The sequence below is a fragment of the Microcaecilia unicolor genome, chromosome 2 (genome assembly GCF_901765095.1).
Source record: "Microcaecilia unicolor chromosome 2, aMicUni1.1, whole genome shotgun sequence".
Taxonomy (NCBI): domain Eukaryota; kingdom Metazoa; phylum Chordata; class Amphibia; order Gymnophiona; family Siphonopidae; genus Microcaecilia; species Microcaecilia unicolor.
The window spans coordinates 347,556,805-347,573,164 of NC_044032.1; positions in this window are offsets into that span (position 1 = coordinate 347,556,805).

Consider the following 16,360-nt stretch of genomic DNA (forward strand, 5'->3'; position numbering starts at 1 on the left):
GACAATGTTGTTTTCACTGTGTAAAGGACACATCACTAGTTGTCATGCAGATGCAGCAGACCAGCATCAGCAGGAGGATTTCCCTCGCCACCCAGGAGAATGATGGGGAGCCAGCCCCCACCACAACTTCCCCTGCCGCCCATGGTGAGCTCCCTGCCATCACCATCGCCAGCCAACCATAACCACCACTGCCGGTGAGCCAGCTGACACCGCTACCACCCAAAGCGAGCCAGGCCCAATCACCATGCAGGGCTTGCCAGTGAGGAAACTGAGGAGGAGAGTGACATGGAAGCAGACAAGGAAACAGCCACCCAGGGCCTCCCATCCACCACCCATAATGGACCTTCTTTCCTCCCCTTGTTAGTTCCTTCGACTCCCATCTTGCTCCTGGTTTCCCCATCCCTCCTGTGCTCATCCCACTTGGCCTCTCTCCGAGGAGCAGCATCACCCTGTGAGGCTGAGCACTCCCCCCCCCCCCACATCCTGCAACACCTCCAAGCTCTCCCCAGGAAGCTTGAACAGCCGGTAGCGGCAGGTCCCAGTGGTACACCACCTCACGAGTGCCTTTGAAGAGGTCACTTTGGGTACCCTGCTGGAGGAGATTCAGGAGTTGCAGCAAGATCAGAGGGCCCAGGCTGAGCCTCTGGCCCAGATGCAGCTGACACTAGGACAAATGGCAGTTAACGTGTCCAACTTGACATTTGCCTGAGTACGGGTAGGACTCATTAAACATGATCAGGTCGGATGAGTCTTGCCCAACCCCTCACAGGGTTGTCCAGCTCCACTGAGGAGGGGGGACTGTTCTATCCACCCACCTTACCCCTCTTGTCCTCCCTCACCTCTCCCGCCATGAGTATTTTTGTTGTTGTTATTGTGGTTAATTTTTCCTTTATGTAAATTAGTTGGACTGGAACCACTAAGCTATTTTGGTTTTGATATTAAGTTATTTGTTTTGGATTTTTGTTTGGAATCTGGTGTTGTGTGTTTCTTCCACATAATACTAACATGCTGCCAGGCTTATGGTCCTTAACATGGACAGCTATTATGTTAAGCACAGATAGGAGTGTAGCTATACACTGACCTATATCCTATCCCCTTCACTGTGGTCCTGTACCATATCAAGGTTAGGGACTGTTCATTAGGCTCATTCCCAAATTCATTGCTAAAAGCCTATTGAATAAGTATACCTTTAAAGCTGCTCCCAAAGTAATCAAATGATTGATCCTATACTGAGTGAGGGGCTATTTGCCTGAGCCCTAACCACAATGAACTACACTGTTAGACATCCTACCGGCAGGACTTAAGACCCAGAACATACTTAAAGGCCCCTACTCAGTTGCTGACAGCAAAGGCTATAAACAATCTGACCACATCCCCAATGCACCCTCCTTTATTTGCAGAGGACATTTTACAAAACAGAGGAAAGAAAAAAGCAGTCAAAGTGACCTGGCAAAGCCAACAGGGAAAGCACTAAGCCCAGTACTTTTAACAGAGGTAACTACAAAGCCCAAGGCCAGAACATTTCATCTCAGGCCTGCAGTGGCATACCTAGGGTATTTGACACTCATAGCCAGTCATTTTTTAACACCCCCTCCAAAATCCAGTACTAGGTATACCAAGAATACAAAACACTCAGGACCTATAGAGCAATTCTACCATACCACAAGCAGTAATTTCTAAGAGTCACACAAGGAAAAGGAAAGCATCTTAAACACTACAGTGAGCACTAGAACATCAATTCACCTATTGTAAAATGAAACCAGACAGAATAGTACAGATCGTGGATCCTGCACAGTCAATGCCAACTGAAAGCCATGTCTTTTTCACAAACACAGATACACTCTAATCCACTATAGAATAAGTAATCATAAACTTTCTATTTAGACAAAAATTAAACTGAACCCCCAAAATGCCAGATTCTGCATACAATGCAACACACCAGAGAAACAGAAAATGTCCCCTCGTACTCTGCAAAATATAGACAGCAGATGTAAATTTGAAAAAACTAACAAACACCAATCACCACTTTACAAATTAACAAACAGAAATAAAACAAATATAGAAAATAAAATAATACCATTTTATTGGACTAATACTTTTAGCTTTCAGAGGTCAAAACCTCCTTCCTCAGGTCAATACAGTATAGTGTTGTTACAGTATCCTATCCGAAAGTTAGTCAAAATGTATTAAAATTAGTCCAATAAAAAATTACCTTATTTCCACGTTCTATTTATTAACACAGCTACAATACTACTTTATCCTAAAGCAAAAAAATAAAAAATATATTTTATTTACAGTTTGTCGTCTCTGGTTTCTGCTTTCCTCATCTTCTTTTCACTGTCTTCCTTCCATCCAGCATCTGTCTTTGCTCTCTCCCTGCCATCCAGTGTCTGCCCTCTCTCTCCTGTCCCCTCCATCCAATGTCTGCCCCCTCTCCCTGCCCCTTCCATCCACTGTCTGTCCTCTTTCCCTTCCCTCTAGCGTCTGCCCTCTCTTCCCCTTCCATTCACTGTCTGCCCTTTCTCTCTGCCCCTTCGATCTACTATTTGCCTTCCCTCTCCCATCCATCCATCTATCCAGGGTCTGCCCTCCCTCTCGATCCCCCTTCCATCCAGGATCTGTCCCCTCTCTCTCTCTCTGCCCCCTCTTTTTGGCTCCCCAGTTCCAGTCCCATTATCCCACCTGCCCCTAGTTCCAGCCCACATCTCCCACCTGCCCTCCCCTTTCAGCACCACTATTCCACCAGTCCCATTTCAGCCCCAGCCCTTTTCTCCCACAGTCACTTCTCCATCCGCTTTTCAGCCCCCAGTCTCAGCCCCAGCTCTTTTCTCCCACCAGTCCCGAGCTTCAGCCCCCAATCCCCACAGGTTCATCCTCTGCCCCTTTTCAACCCCCAGTTCCAGTACTAGCCCCCTTATCCCACCTACCCTCCTTTTCAGCCCCCTTCATCCACATGCCTTGCATTAGGGCCCCCCCTTTTCAGCTCCAGCCCAATTCTCTCACCTGCCCTCCTTTTCAGCCCCAGATCCATTCTCCCATCTGCTCGTCCCAGGCATGGCCCCCATTCTCCCTCCTGCCCCCTTCTTAGACCCCAGTTCCAGCTCCCCTTCTCCCATCTGAGCCCCCACTCCCCGAAGCAGTCCCCACCTGCCTACCCTCAGCTCCGTCAACAGACAACAGCCCTCTTCTTTCTACCAACCGGCACCCTGCCTTAAAAAAAAAATCTCTGAAGTGGTGGTGCAGGGCTTCGCGTCTACATGTAAAAGAAGCGGAGTGCCTCGTCTGGCCTTTGGCCTTCCCTCACTGTGTCCCGCCCTCTGCTGATGTAACTTCCTAGTTCTGCGAGGGTGGGACACAATGAGGGAAGGCCGAAGGCCTGACAAGGCGATCTTCTTTTACACGGAGACGTGAGGCGCTGCGCTGCGCTGCCGCTTCAGAGATTTTTTTTAAAGGCAGGGTGCTGGGTGGTAGAGAGAAGTCTGTCGACGGAGCTGAGGGCAGGCAGGTGGGGACTGGGGCACCAGCGGCCTTTGGGTGGTAGCAGTGGGAGCGGAGCACCCCCCCTAGTGCTGACACCCGGGGTGGACCGCCTCCACCACCCCACCCCTTGGTACGCCACTGCAGGCCTGGGAACACATCAAGGAGATCATTTTTAGTGGATATCTACAATGACTATGGTTGAGAGAATCACATGTTGACAAGTAGTGCTGGAGTTCTGATAAACCTCTTTGAAATCCTTCACAGATGGCTACTGGCAGTTTGGTTTCTCATCTAGCAGAGATCTCCATCTTACCTCTGGCCAGATCATCAAAATTTAGACAAGTGAGAACTGTGATCATTGTACTCAGTATTTCATTATGGAAAAATGCATTTCCAAGGGAGTCGAACACAAAGGTGAACTACATTAAATGACAGCAGAAGAGGGAGGTGTGCCAATCTACCACCCCTACACCTCACAAATTCAAGTTGCAAACTATTACCGTACACATTTGTTACTTGAAGCTAAGGAAGCAAGCAGAAAAAGCAGTGGAGTACTGTGTCCAAGCCTACCTGTCCCCCTTACTACCATGAAACTCTTAGTCTGCCAGACCGATTGATAGACAAACAAGTGATAATATCCATCATGGGCAGCAATAAATCAGGAGTCTTCCCTGCCTGACTCTATTCCCTCTTTGTGCACAACTTAAAACCCTAGTAAGTAATGTTGGCTTGGTGACAGAAGAGGTGCCTATCAGCCAGAACAGTGATCCCGAATGGAACTAACTCTGTCCTACCAGCTGTGGCTTATTAGCAGTCTTTGGCAAAAAAAAAAGACTACAGAGCTTATTAGCTGCAGAGTGTTCTTGGGCATTTTGAACAAAGGGGAGCCACTTTGGAGTTTGCTTATTTCCTTCTCATTAAATGGCAAAAAGGCCTTTAAAGGTATGGCCTAACCCAAGTAGCCATCCATAGGCAGACCTGCCAAGTCTCCCGCAGTTAGCGAAAGACTCCCGCTTTGGCAGGTCATCTCCCGCACTCCCGCCAAAGTGGGAAAGTCTCCTACTGAGATGATCCTCCGCTGCCGCTGCATCCCTGTAAGCAGCTGCAGCAAAAGAAGAAAAAGAAGCGTGGAGCCACAGCAGCCTTCAGGCATGCGCTGTCGGCTCTGCAGTCCTCTGCCCCCGCTGACATCAATTTCCTGTTCCGGGGGCAGAGGACCAGCAGACCGACAGTGCATGCCTGAAGCTGCTGCAGCCCCGCTCTTCTTTTTATTTTTTTGCTGCGGCTGCTCACACTGGCAGTGTGTAGAAGGAATGCAGCTGAACTCCCTGGCTGGTCCCAGGAGATAGCAGCTGCTTGGGTGCCTGGGGAACTAGGGTACGGGGGGAAACAAAAAATGCTGGGGTGGAAGAGAATAGAAAAAAATATTTTGTTTGGAAGGGGAGGAGGAAGAAAGAGTGTGTCAGTGTGTATGTTGCATGGAGGGGGAAGAGCGATCAAAGATGTTGGATGGGGACAGAAAAAAGGGAGACACTGGATGAAAGGAGGAAGAAAGAGGAGATGGATGAAAGGAGGGAGACACTGGACAGAAGGTGGAGAGCGAGGGGAGGGGCTGGATGGAAGGGAGAGTGAGAGAAAGGGAACATGCTGGATGGAGATGAGAAGCTGTATGGAAAGAAAGAAGAGTGGGATGCTGGATAGAAGAGGGGTACAGAGAGAGATGAATGGAAAGATGGGGGAGAAAGAGGGGACATGGAAAAGGGCTGGGAGAGACAAGCTGTTGGGGAGAAGGAAAGGTAGCAAGGGGGAGACCCTGGCTGGTCAGATGGAGAGAGAAAGAGGAGAAATGCTAGATGAAAGGAGGGAGAGAAAGAGGAAAAATGCTAGAAGTAGGGGACAGAAAGAGAGAAGACGCTGGATGGAAGAGTAGGAGAGAATGAGGGAAGGTGCTGGATGGAAGGATAGGGAAAAAGGAGACACTGGATGGAAGGATACAGAAAGAGGTGGGGAGACACTGGAAGGATGGGAAGAGAAAGAGGGGCGGATGCTGGATGGAAAGGGGGAGAGGATGGAGTTAGCGAAAGACTGGAGAATAATTGTGAGGGGCATGGGGAAAACAAAAGTGAAGAAAAGATGAAAAGCCATAAAGTAAAGAGAGGGAAATTAAAGAATGGATAGTACAAATGAATTAAGTCTGGACAGAGAAAGAAAAGGAGAAAAAAATGACAAATGGCAAGAGAGTTAAGAGAAGACAAAGGAAAGCAGAATCAAGAGACTGGAACCAACACAATTAGAAATAGTAAATAGCCAGACAACAAAGGTACAGAAAATAATTTTATTTTTAATTTAGGATAAAGTAATGTGGTAGGTGTGTTAGTTAAGGTTAATAAATGCAAATAAAACATAAACTAGAAAATAAGGCGATACCTTCACTGATTTTAAAACATTTTTGATTAACCTTCAGAGACCAGCACTTCCTTCCTCAGGTCAGGAGAGGATACCATAACAGCATTCAACTGTCCTGACCTGAGGCAGGAGGTTTTGGCCTTTGAAAGCTAATTGAAAGGGGTATTAGGCTATTAAATAAAATATTTTCTGAAATAACTGTGGGATTGAGGTGTGTCAGGGGGGCAGAGCCATGTAGAGTGGGTGGGGCCAAGGTACAGTTGGGTGGGGCTGGGGGCATGTACTAAAATCTCCTGCTCAAAAATTGGGACCCCCTTGGCAGCTTTGTATAGGTAGCATCATCTAAATTACTGTATAGTGTGGCTGTAGATGATGATGAATCAAACACCTCGCCAAAGGGCATCTGCTAATTTTTCCCACTAAGGAGTTGGAAACAAGCTGCTAGCTGGGGGACATTGTTTCTAAACAGTTGGGCCTGGTGGTGATTTGCCAAGAGGGAGACACAGGAACAGAGATGAAACTGTCTCCAGTGTGAGTGCTGTTACAACTGCTCATACATAACAGGAGGGTGCAGTTCAATTGGGTATACCTACCATCTGTCCTCAACCAGCAAACTGCCCCAAGACTTTCTTCAGGGTGATCTGCATTGAGCTGTTTTGGGTCACCTATTTACTACCACTACGATAACAATGTCTAAATACATTCAAGGGGATGATACACAAAGATAACAAAGTATAGACACACTCACACTCTATTAACCCAGGAGGCCTGAGACTTTTAGTTCACCACTATAAGAGTTAACTGTACTCCTACTGATCTGGAGGACACTCTCAATGAGTATAACCCACAAAGGACATTTGGCATACAATGCAGCCCCATTATAACTGAAGAACACTGGTGATAAAGCACATTATCTATTGTCCACCCCAAGATGCAACCTCAAATTTGTGCCAGTAGACAAGTAGGAGCTGTAGACCACACAAGACAGCATTGTGATGTTTTTCACCCATAGAGTGTCAGACACACAATCAGATCCTCAGCAGTCCTAGATCCACTGAGGCAGACACAGACCTCAATGTACTTATACTTTACATTTATTATACTGAAAAATGTATTTTTGAAAAAAGACGGCAAGCTTCTGTGACTGTAAGATAAATGTTTTTCCAGATGTCTCCCGGGCCACCAACTTAGATGTAAGGCTTTTTTAAGTCAGAAGCTTAGAGTGATGGCGTTGGGAACAGGCTTTTTCTTAAAATTTCCTTGTAAATATTATCACCTTGCAAGGGAAAGAGTATGCTTTCTGAGAATCTATGCAATTAGAAAATTTTCTTATAGGACATGTTAAGTGAAGTTGTAGTAGGAGTTAAAGTTTAAAATTGTGAGGTATCTTCCTCTGTTTACTTCTAATTTTTTTTCTTCACAGCTTATGCAGGTTGTTTCTCCCCTTGATGCGGGCTTGAAGGTAACAATGTATTTTGTATAAATATTAAACACGTATGTCGTTTAGGGGGCGCTGCTGAGCAGGAAGAGTGATGGCAGCTTGTTAACCGAGCTCCTGCTGATTCATTGAATATAATCAAGCATCCAGCGATATGCATCATAATCCTTCTTTTTAACATCAAATTCAGAAAGTGCTAACTTGCATGTATCATGTCGGCGAACAAGTCAGGAAAAGACACAGAACAGACCCATCATCACCAAAAAAAGATAAAAACAACAAAACAAAAGGTGAGGCCTCAAACACAACTAAAAGAACTCCTTAAAGAAAATAAGGAGATAAAAAAAAGACATATCTTCAATAAAATCTGAATTATTTCATATTGAAATCTTGGAAAATAAACAAGATGCTGCAGACAATAGTATGAAACAATTACAAAGACAATACAAATGTATTGGGATCCTTGAGAGACTGAAGATATGAATAATCGTGTGAGAAGAAATAACATCACATCAGAATTTTGGGAGTATCAGAAGCGGCTGAAGATAATAATATTACTAAATATTTGACAGGGGCGTAGCTACGGGTGGGCCCAGGCCCACCCAATCTCATCTTAGGCCCACCCAGTTTTCCCTGCTCCTCAAATCAGCGCATATAGCCGCGGAGCTGACTGTGCCGACAGGAAGAGCAGCTCTCCAAGTCCAAAATGCATTCTTCTTTCTTTCCTTTCCAGCATCGCGGCACCAGGCATCGCCCCCCCCCCAAGCCTTCCAATCCGCCGATAGCGTCAACGGGAAAGCAGTACACACGCTGCTTTAGACCTGCCCCCAGAAGCCTTTCTTTCTCCTTCAATTTCCTGTTCCCGTGTAGGCGGGGAGTTGTAGGAGAGAGAAGGGCTTCCAGGCAGGGACAGGTCTAAAGCAGTGCTTGTACTGCTTTCTCGATGAAGCTGCCTGGCGACTCGAGGGACTGGAAGACTAGGTGAGGGAGGGGGGGGGATGATAGTTACAGCGCATACGGGGCTGGAGGGAGAGCAAGAACTGAACTCTCCAGTGCTGTGGTGGCGGCGGCGGCAGGGGGGTTGCTGTAAAGAGAGCGGGAGAGACGGGGGCGAGACCAGCCGGCAAAAGTGATATCTACTGTAGTCTCACAGGGCAGGTTTAGTGGCACAATATTAGCAAACCTCTGAATTTCATGAATAATAGCGTCCGTATAGGGCATTTGTTTCCGATGTTCAGTACGAGTTTGTGCTGTTCCTATCACTCTATTTATTCTTGGATTTACCTGATGAAAGAAAACAAAATTATTGGATTTATGGAAACCATTTTCCTCCTGTCTTTGACCAACTCATTATTATTTTACCAATTAAAAGCATCATTAAACTCTCTAGGCACCCAGTATCGCATGGAGCTCGGCTTTGTTGATTCTATTGAAGGAATTGAAAAATTCTATAGCATACTTTTTCAGACTCTGCTTGAGATGTCTAGCATATTTATTTCAGTTAGCGTTCTTCAATGCAAGGTCTGCTTTGGTAAATATTTGTTTTTCTGGTAAAGCCTTGGTAATTGTTCCATTCTTATTTGTCTGAGAGATCTTTTCAAGTTCAATGGGCTGATTCTATTTCTACTTCAATTCCTCTTTACTATGGTGTTCCCCAAGGGTTTATGCTTGGTCAAGTTCTTTTAAATGTTTAGTTAGCTCCTTTGGTACTTCTTATTCAGTCTCTGGGTTTTGTCTTCTTTACATATGCTGATGCTATACATCTTCCTCTTCTAATAGATTAATCTTCCGTTTCTTTGATGTTTCTTCATGACTGGATAAAATTGCGGATTGGCTGCTGGTCAACAGTTTGAAACTGATTCCAAATAAATGTCAGTATATGGTCTTCTCAAGTAGTTGAGTAATTCTGACACCTCTCATTTGTGCTACTCCTATTACCTGTGCAGACACTATTAAAATATATTTCAGGTGTTGTCAAAAAAATATTCTTTCTACTGTGACAATTAAGTGTTTGTTTAGTGGTGGAAAGGACAGCTTTTTGTCTTTTGCTTCATTATTTAGTCCTATTGTGCTTAGACTACTGCAATTCTGTTTTTCATGGTCTGCCCCAGACACAACTTCAGACTTCAAATTACCACTGTGAAATTGCTCTGTAGAGCTAAAAATTATGATAGGGTTACCCTGCTGCTGTCTAATGAACATTGGCTTTCAGAGAATTTTCATATTCCCTTTTAAGATTCTCATACTGACCAATAAGATCTTTTGTACTGGTGCTCCTTTTTTTTTAAATATAATATTTTTTTAAAGTATAATCCTTTAAGATTACTTCACTCTTCTCAGCATAATTTGCTTGCTGTCCCTACTCATGAAAATTAATTTACACTGTAGGATTACCATTTTACATCCATTCTGAGGTATAAGTACATAAGTACTGCCACACTGGGAAAAGACCAAAGGTCCATCAAGCCCAGCACTCTGTCTCCGACAGCGGCCAATCCAGGTCCCAAGAACCTGGCAAAACCCCAAAATTTAATAACGATCAATGGACTTTTCCTTCAGGAATCTGTCCAGACCCCCTTTAAACTCAGCAAGGCCAACTGCCGCCACTGCATCAAAATCTTACTAGTATACTCAGGTATTTTTTGTAATTGAAGACAATTACCCCCCCCCCCCCCTGTTTACTAAACCATGTGCTAATGCTGACAAAGTCCATTCACTTTGGCAACGAAAATGATAAAGGGGATGGGACGACTTCCCTATGAGGAAAGGCTGAAGTATCTAGGGCTCTTCAGCTTGGAGATGAGACGGCTGAGGGGAGGTGTGGGTGGGTGGAGGGAGGGAGGAAGGGAGGGAGGGATGGAGAAGAAGCAGAAGATGGATGTGGCTAGGGGTGTGGTGGGAATGGGAACAGCAGAAAATGAGTGGGACTTGGTGATTGAATGGGAAAGGAAGACAACAAGAGGAAAGAGAAGAAATGGAAAAGAATTTAGAAGACTGACACATGAAAAGTGGAAGAAAGTGGGACCAGCCCAATCAGAAAAATAAAGTGCTCAGACAACAAAGGTAAAAAAATTATTTTTATTTAATATTTTTTTAAAGATTGAGATGTGCCTGCTTTGTAAAATGTACATTTTATTAAAAAAAAAAAAAAAATTAGCTTTGTACTTTGCAGAGTACAGGAGAAAAAAAATTTTCTGTTATTGCCCTGCTTTTAGAGACTGGCTTTCTTTTTTATATTTAGTGTAGACAGGTTCCCGGGTGGGGGTGGCCTCTGCAGTGCCCAGGACATTAGAAAAAAAAAGGTTTTATATTTAATGCTGGTGTGCTTCAGGGTGGCGGGAGCGGGGGAGTGGGGGTGGGGAGATGCCAGACTATGGGGAGGGGTGGGGCTGATGCATAGCTATGGGATGGATGATGGGGAAGGGAAGGGCTGATGCTGGGCTATGGGGGGGGGGGGGTAGGGAAGCAAAGTTTGAAGGATATCATGTCTGAAATTATACTGTAGGATCCTGTCATGTGTGTTGAGATGTTTGCCATTATAGTAGACTTACGCCTGGTCAAGTTTAAGATGTGGGATAGTGTAAACTATATTTTAAAATATTGGTTTTTTTCGTATATTGATGCTAGGCATACTACTTAGAAATCCATCATCAAGTGCATTCTAATGCATTATTTTGTAGCAAGAAACACTACTCATACCTATATACACAGTGCCCACCCTTATTAGCTCTGGGCCCACCCAAAATGTTAGGTGTGGCTACGCCACTGATTTGGAATCCTTCATACCTTTGCTACTGGATTTACAATTTGAACGATGCTTTGAAATAGAGCTCATCGGGTTCCGTCAAGGCCTATACCACAAAACAAATATCCCATGCTTATCGTTATGAGAGTGCTCCGATACAAACACATGGTTACCATTATGCAGCGTACTCGGATATGTGCTCCGATTAAAAAAGACGGATCAATGATTCAATTCTTACCAGACCTTCACAAGAAGGCCTCAGGGTGTTCTATCCTCCCCTCCCCTCCTTTACCTTATTATCATGCCCTGGTGGTCTAGTGCCCTCTTCAGGGCAGGAAAGAGTCCCCTCTTTCTTGCCCAGCACAGCTGCAGACGTGTCTTGCTCCTGGCACTGCTTCAAAATGTATGCCGAGAATTCAAGTGGTGATCTTGTGAGACTTCTACAGAAGTCTTGCAAGGTCACTGCTTGGACTCTCAGCAGCCATTTTGAAGCAGCACCGGGAGCAAGACAGATCTACAGCCATGCCAGGCAGGAAAGAGGGGGCTTTTTCCTGCCCCGAAGAGGCCACTAGACCACCAGGCACTACAATAAGGTACAGGAGGCAGGGCCGTGCCAAGGGTCTCTGGCGCCCCCCTGCAGACTATCAGTTGGCGCCCCCCCCCCCCCCCACCTGGCAGCGGCAGGAATTCACCGCTGCTGCTGCTTGGAGCCTCTCTTATGCCGTGACCCACCCCCTTCTGATGCAACTTCCTTTTATGCGGGGGTGGACCAGAGCAGAAGAGACTTCAATCAGGCTGCATGAAGCGGTTGTGAATTACTGCTGCTGCTGGGGAACTTCCTTCAAGACATTGGGGGGGGGGGGGGGGAGAGTCAAAGAAACAGGGAGAAATGTGGCAATGGGCCCCCTGCTGCTCTGGGTCTTCAGTTGCCAGAAGTCAGTCCGCTCCTGCCCACATCTCACCTAAGGGAGCAGCTGTGGCACACCTGTTGAAAAACACTGCATTGGACTTTGTGTGTAAGCAAAATAAGGTAGCCACACATAGGGTGACATCATCACTAGAAGACACCAGTTCTGATCTGCTCCCTAGAGCCCAGAAAAATCTTTGAGCATGTCTGAACTTGCACACCTAGTGGTTACTACAAAAGCACCCATGTGCCAGTCTGTTTCATGAGCTTTTAGCCTACAGACAAATTCTGCTCCACTCTCTATAACAATGCTGGATTCCAAAGCACAAAAACAAAAGACAAATCAAAATCAAAGGCCAAGCCTCACGACCCAATATGAAAACCAGGATTTAAAAAATACTCACAGTGCGGGAAGAATATGGCACTATCAGACTCCCACCACATGTGTGTCCAGTGGCTGGAGCCCCAAGCATAATGTGGTTATACAGCACAAGGTTATACAGTTATATATAGTTGCTGGATCTTAAGTACTACTAGAAATGGAAATATGACTGTGTTATACTTATGTCAAAATCCATTTTATTACTCATCATCAACTTATCTCTTCCTTTCCTCATGCCTTAGTCTCCCCTCCTTCCTCCCTGATTCTAGCTTATTCTCTTCCCCCCCCCCAACACACAGAAATTTCCTTGCCTTGTTTTTCCTATCTTCTTTCTCTTCCATCAGCTCTTATTGTCCTTTCCTGCTGCCCTTACTCTCCCCTCCTTCGTTCCTCCCTGATTCTTGTTTTCTCCCCCCCCCCCCCCAACAGAAATTTCCTTGCCTATTGGCTGTTGTTTATTTGTTGCATTTATATCCCACATTATCCCAGCTGGCCTGGTTGGTTCCAGTTCCCCCACCCAACCTGCAGCCTCAAATGCACTTTCTTTTTCTTTATCTCTCACAGCAAAAAACAAAATTAATGTGGAGCGCCGCGGGAGCGGGCAGCAGGCAGCGATCAATCATCCAGCAGCGGTGCCGGCTCTCCTCTCTCCTCTCAGCACTGCTGCACACTGCACTCTAACGCGGCAGCAGCAACACCCGTCCAGGTCCTGGAGAGTCGGACTGCCTGCGAGGCTCCAGGCGCGTGCGTCAGAGCTGGGGCGGTGCTAAACAGACGAACAAGCACTGTGCACAGGAAGGCAGCAGCGAGCCAGTCAGCCAGACCCAGCAGCGCATGCGCATAGGCGCCAACAACGCGAGAGAGGTTTATATTTTTTAATTTTAGAACATGACTCGGCCGGCGGCAGCAGCGCCCTTGATTGGCAGGCACCCTCCTGCCGTGCTTACCGCCCTTACCGGGTTGGCATGGCCCTGACAGGAGGGAAGGGGAGGGGTAATGAGTCATGTGGGTGGAAGGCTGGAAAATTGGGGAGGGGGATACACATGGGGGGGAGAGAGGGGATATACATGGGGGAGAGAGGGAATTTGGCTTTCTTGGGGGGGGAGTCAAAGTGACAGAGGGCGGGGCGGGGTGTGACAGGGGCAGGGTGGGTGTGACAGAGGGCGGGGTGGGGTGATATATTTGGGTCCTCTTTTTTCTAACGGCAAATATGGTAACACTAGTTATCACAGCAGGAAGCTCTCACAAGAGATAAATACAGGATATTTGTGCTGTACAGTTACCTTCTCCTTTGCACTGGGTGCAGCACAACAACAGAGATTCACACCATCCACACTTCAGGCCATTCTTGCAAAGAAAACACCAAGCACTGTAGCACATTAACCAGCATTTGTAGGGGCACAATCATCTCTCTATATAAAAGGCAACACCAACGTTCTATGAAGCCTCCAGCCGGAAGTGTGAAGGGGGCGAGATATCCGGTTTCCCTATGAGTGTCTGCCCCGCCCTCTCTTTAACACAAACAGTCAGTGAAGGAAAACAGCAGAGCACGAAATCAAATCGTTGGCTCTGTAACAGTGAAGGACTCAGAGGGGGGAGGGGAGAGAGGCCAGAGGGCAGGGACACACACACTCCCACATGCACACAGAAGAAAACCTTGTAGGCCCCCCCCCCCCCCGCGTTTCATTTGCATCAGAAACAGGGCTTTTTTACTGAAGGACTCAGAGGGGGGAGGGGAGAGAGGGCAGAGAGAGGGCAGAGGGCAGGGACACACACACTCCCACATGTACACAGAAGAAAACATTGCTAGCCCCCGTTTCATTTGCATCAGAAACGGGGCTTTTTTACTAGTGATATAATATATGCGCACTAGACACTAGCATGTGCCTGATGTCAGGATGCCAATTTTACATGGTGTGATTAAATATAAAAATTCACATGTGACTTAGCCAACACCACAAGGAGCTGTAGTGGAAATTGAACCCACATCACCTGGATCAAAGGGGGGGTCCTTTTACTCATGAATAGCGCATGTGTTCTGCTGCAGGGCCTATAGGAATAAAATGAGGCCTATGGCAAATAACATGAGCTAATTGTTCATAAAAGACTTCCAAAGTATCTGGCATTGAAGGGATTTTGTGTTGCTATTATTGAGGTGCTACCAGAATTTGAATACATTTTTTCTATGGGAAGCTGTAAGAGGAAACATTCAAGCTATGCTGCGTATGCCACAAATTCCACAATATGTGGAAAAAAATCTTGATGTTGACAATGTGTTAAGTATGTATGTGGGTTATATTGAGTCAGGATAGCTGTTGGGCAGACTATTTACTTTGAAGTCAGTCATCAAGTGCACTCTATGGCATTATTTAGTAGTATCCCAAGAAACACTAGCCATATCTACATACCCATAGTGCCCACCCATATTAACTCTGGGCCCACCAAAATGTCAGGTCTGGCTATGCCACTGCATGACACCAATTTCAGCATTAAAGGGCTGTGGCCCACATAACGACACCCAACTTGCTACAAACATGGGTTACAACCTTGATGCTGAACAAACTCCAATCAGGAACAAGTAGAGCAAAGAAACCTCTCGCAGATGGTGTTCAAAAATCCATTTATTAAAAAATTCTTCTAAAACAGTGAGGATGACATGTTAATGTTATATACCTCTTACCACTTATTCATACATTTTGTATACATTATAGATTGTCTAAGATACTTTTAAGCAGCATTACATTGTATGTACAGTGTGTACATATTTTAGTTGGAGTGACCACTTTTTTTTATGATAATGCCCCTTGTCTTTTTACATAAGTTACATTTGTCCTATTTTTGATTTATATTAATGTCTCTTTTTTTATATTTTGTATATTTTACATTTGTTTTTATATTGCTAACAGGAAGGTTAATCCTTTGACGACTAAATCTAGGAATATGTTTTTGAATGACAGATTCCTAGGTATGGCACCTTTCTATTTAGTTGTTTTTATATCTGTTTATGTAGGGACTTCCGGTGATGCGGTGAGCGGAGCGGCAGCAGCTGAACTCGGCTCTGAGGTTTCCCGCCCCTGAGCGTGAAAAATTAATTGTAGTTTCAAAGTCGAAAACCGACCAAATCACTAAAGTGTGGTGAACAATTTATGGAAAAGTTCTTGCAGAAAACCTCACCTGTGATGGCGCAGAAATCAACGTGGAAAGAGAAGAGCAAGGTAGGAAGCGGTGAATCTAAAATGGCGGATGACATCGCGATGCCGGCCCCGATCTTCACTGACGCTCAATTGGAGCAGTTAACCGCGGCAGTGATAAAAGCGATGGACCCGCGCTGGAGCGTGCTTTCACAGCAAGTGGAGGAAATTAAAACCGGCTTCGATGGACTGGGAATCCGGACGGGGGACCTGGAGACGAGAGTAACAGCGCTTGAGGATGATGTCCGTTCGCAGGCCCCTGATATAATGAGCCTTAAAAAACAAATGGCAGCACAAGCTATGAAACTGGAGGACCTGGAGAATCGCTCCAGAAGGAGTAATATTCGAATAGTGGGTATCCCAGAGAGAATACCGGAACAAAACTTAGAAACATGGCTGGAGGCATGGTTGGCGAAAGAATTAGCGTTAACAGACTCCGGGAACCCACTGGTAATTGAGAGAGCACACCGCTTGGGTCGGAAAGAGGAAGCCAAAAACCGCCCCAGAGTAATAGTAGCAAAAATCCACAATTTCAGACACAAAGTGGAGATCATGAGGGGCTTTCGCTTAAAGAGAGAAGAGCTCAGATATGATTGACATAAAATCTTAATTTTCCAGGATTATTCGCAATCTGTTCAGGAGCAGCGAAGAGGCTTTCACCCAGTGTGTACCTGGCTAATCAAAAAGGACATAAAATTTGCCCTAATGTACCCGGCCCTGCTTGAAAATTCTGCACCAGGAGAAATGGCACCATTTCACAAAAGTGGCTGAGGCGAAATCCTTTTTAACAGACAAGGGGTATGAAGTTGAA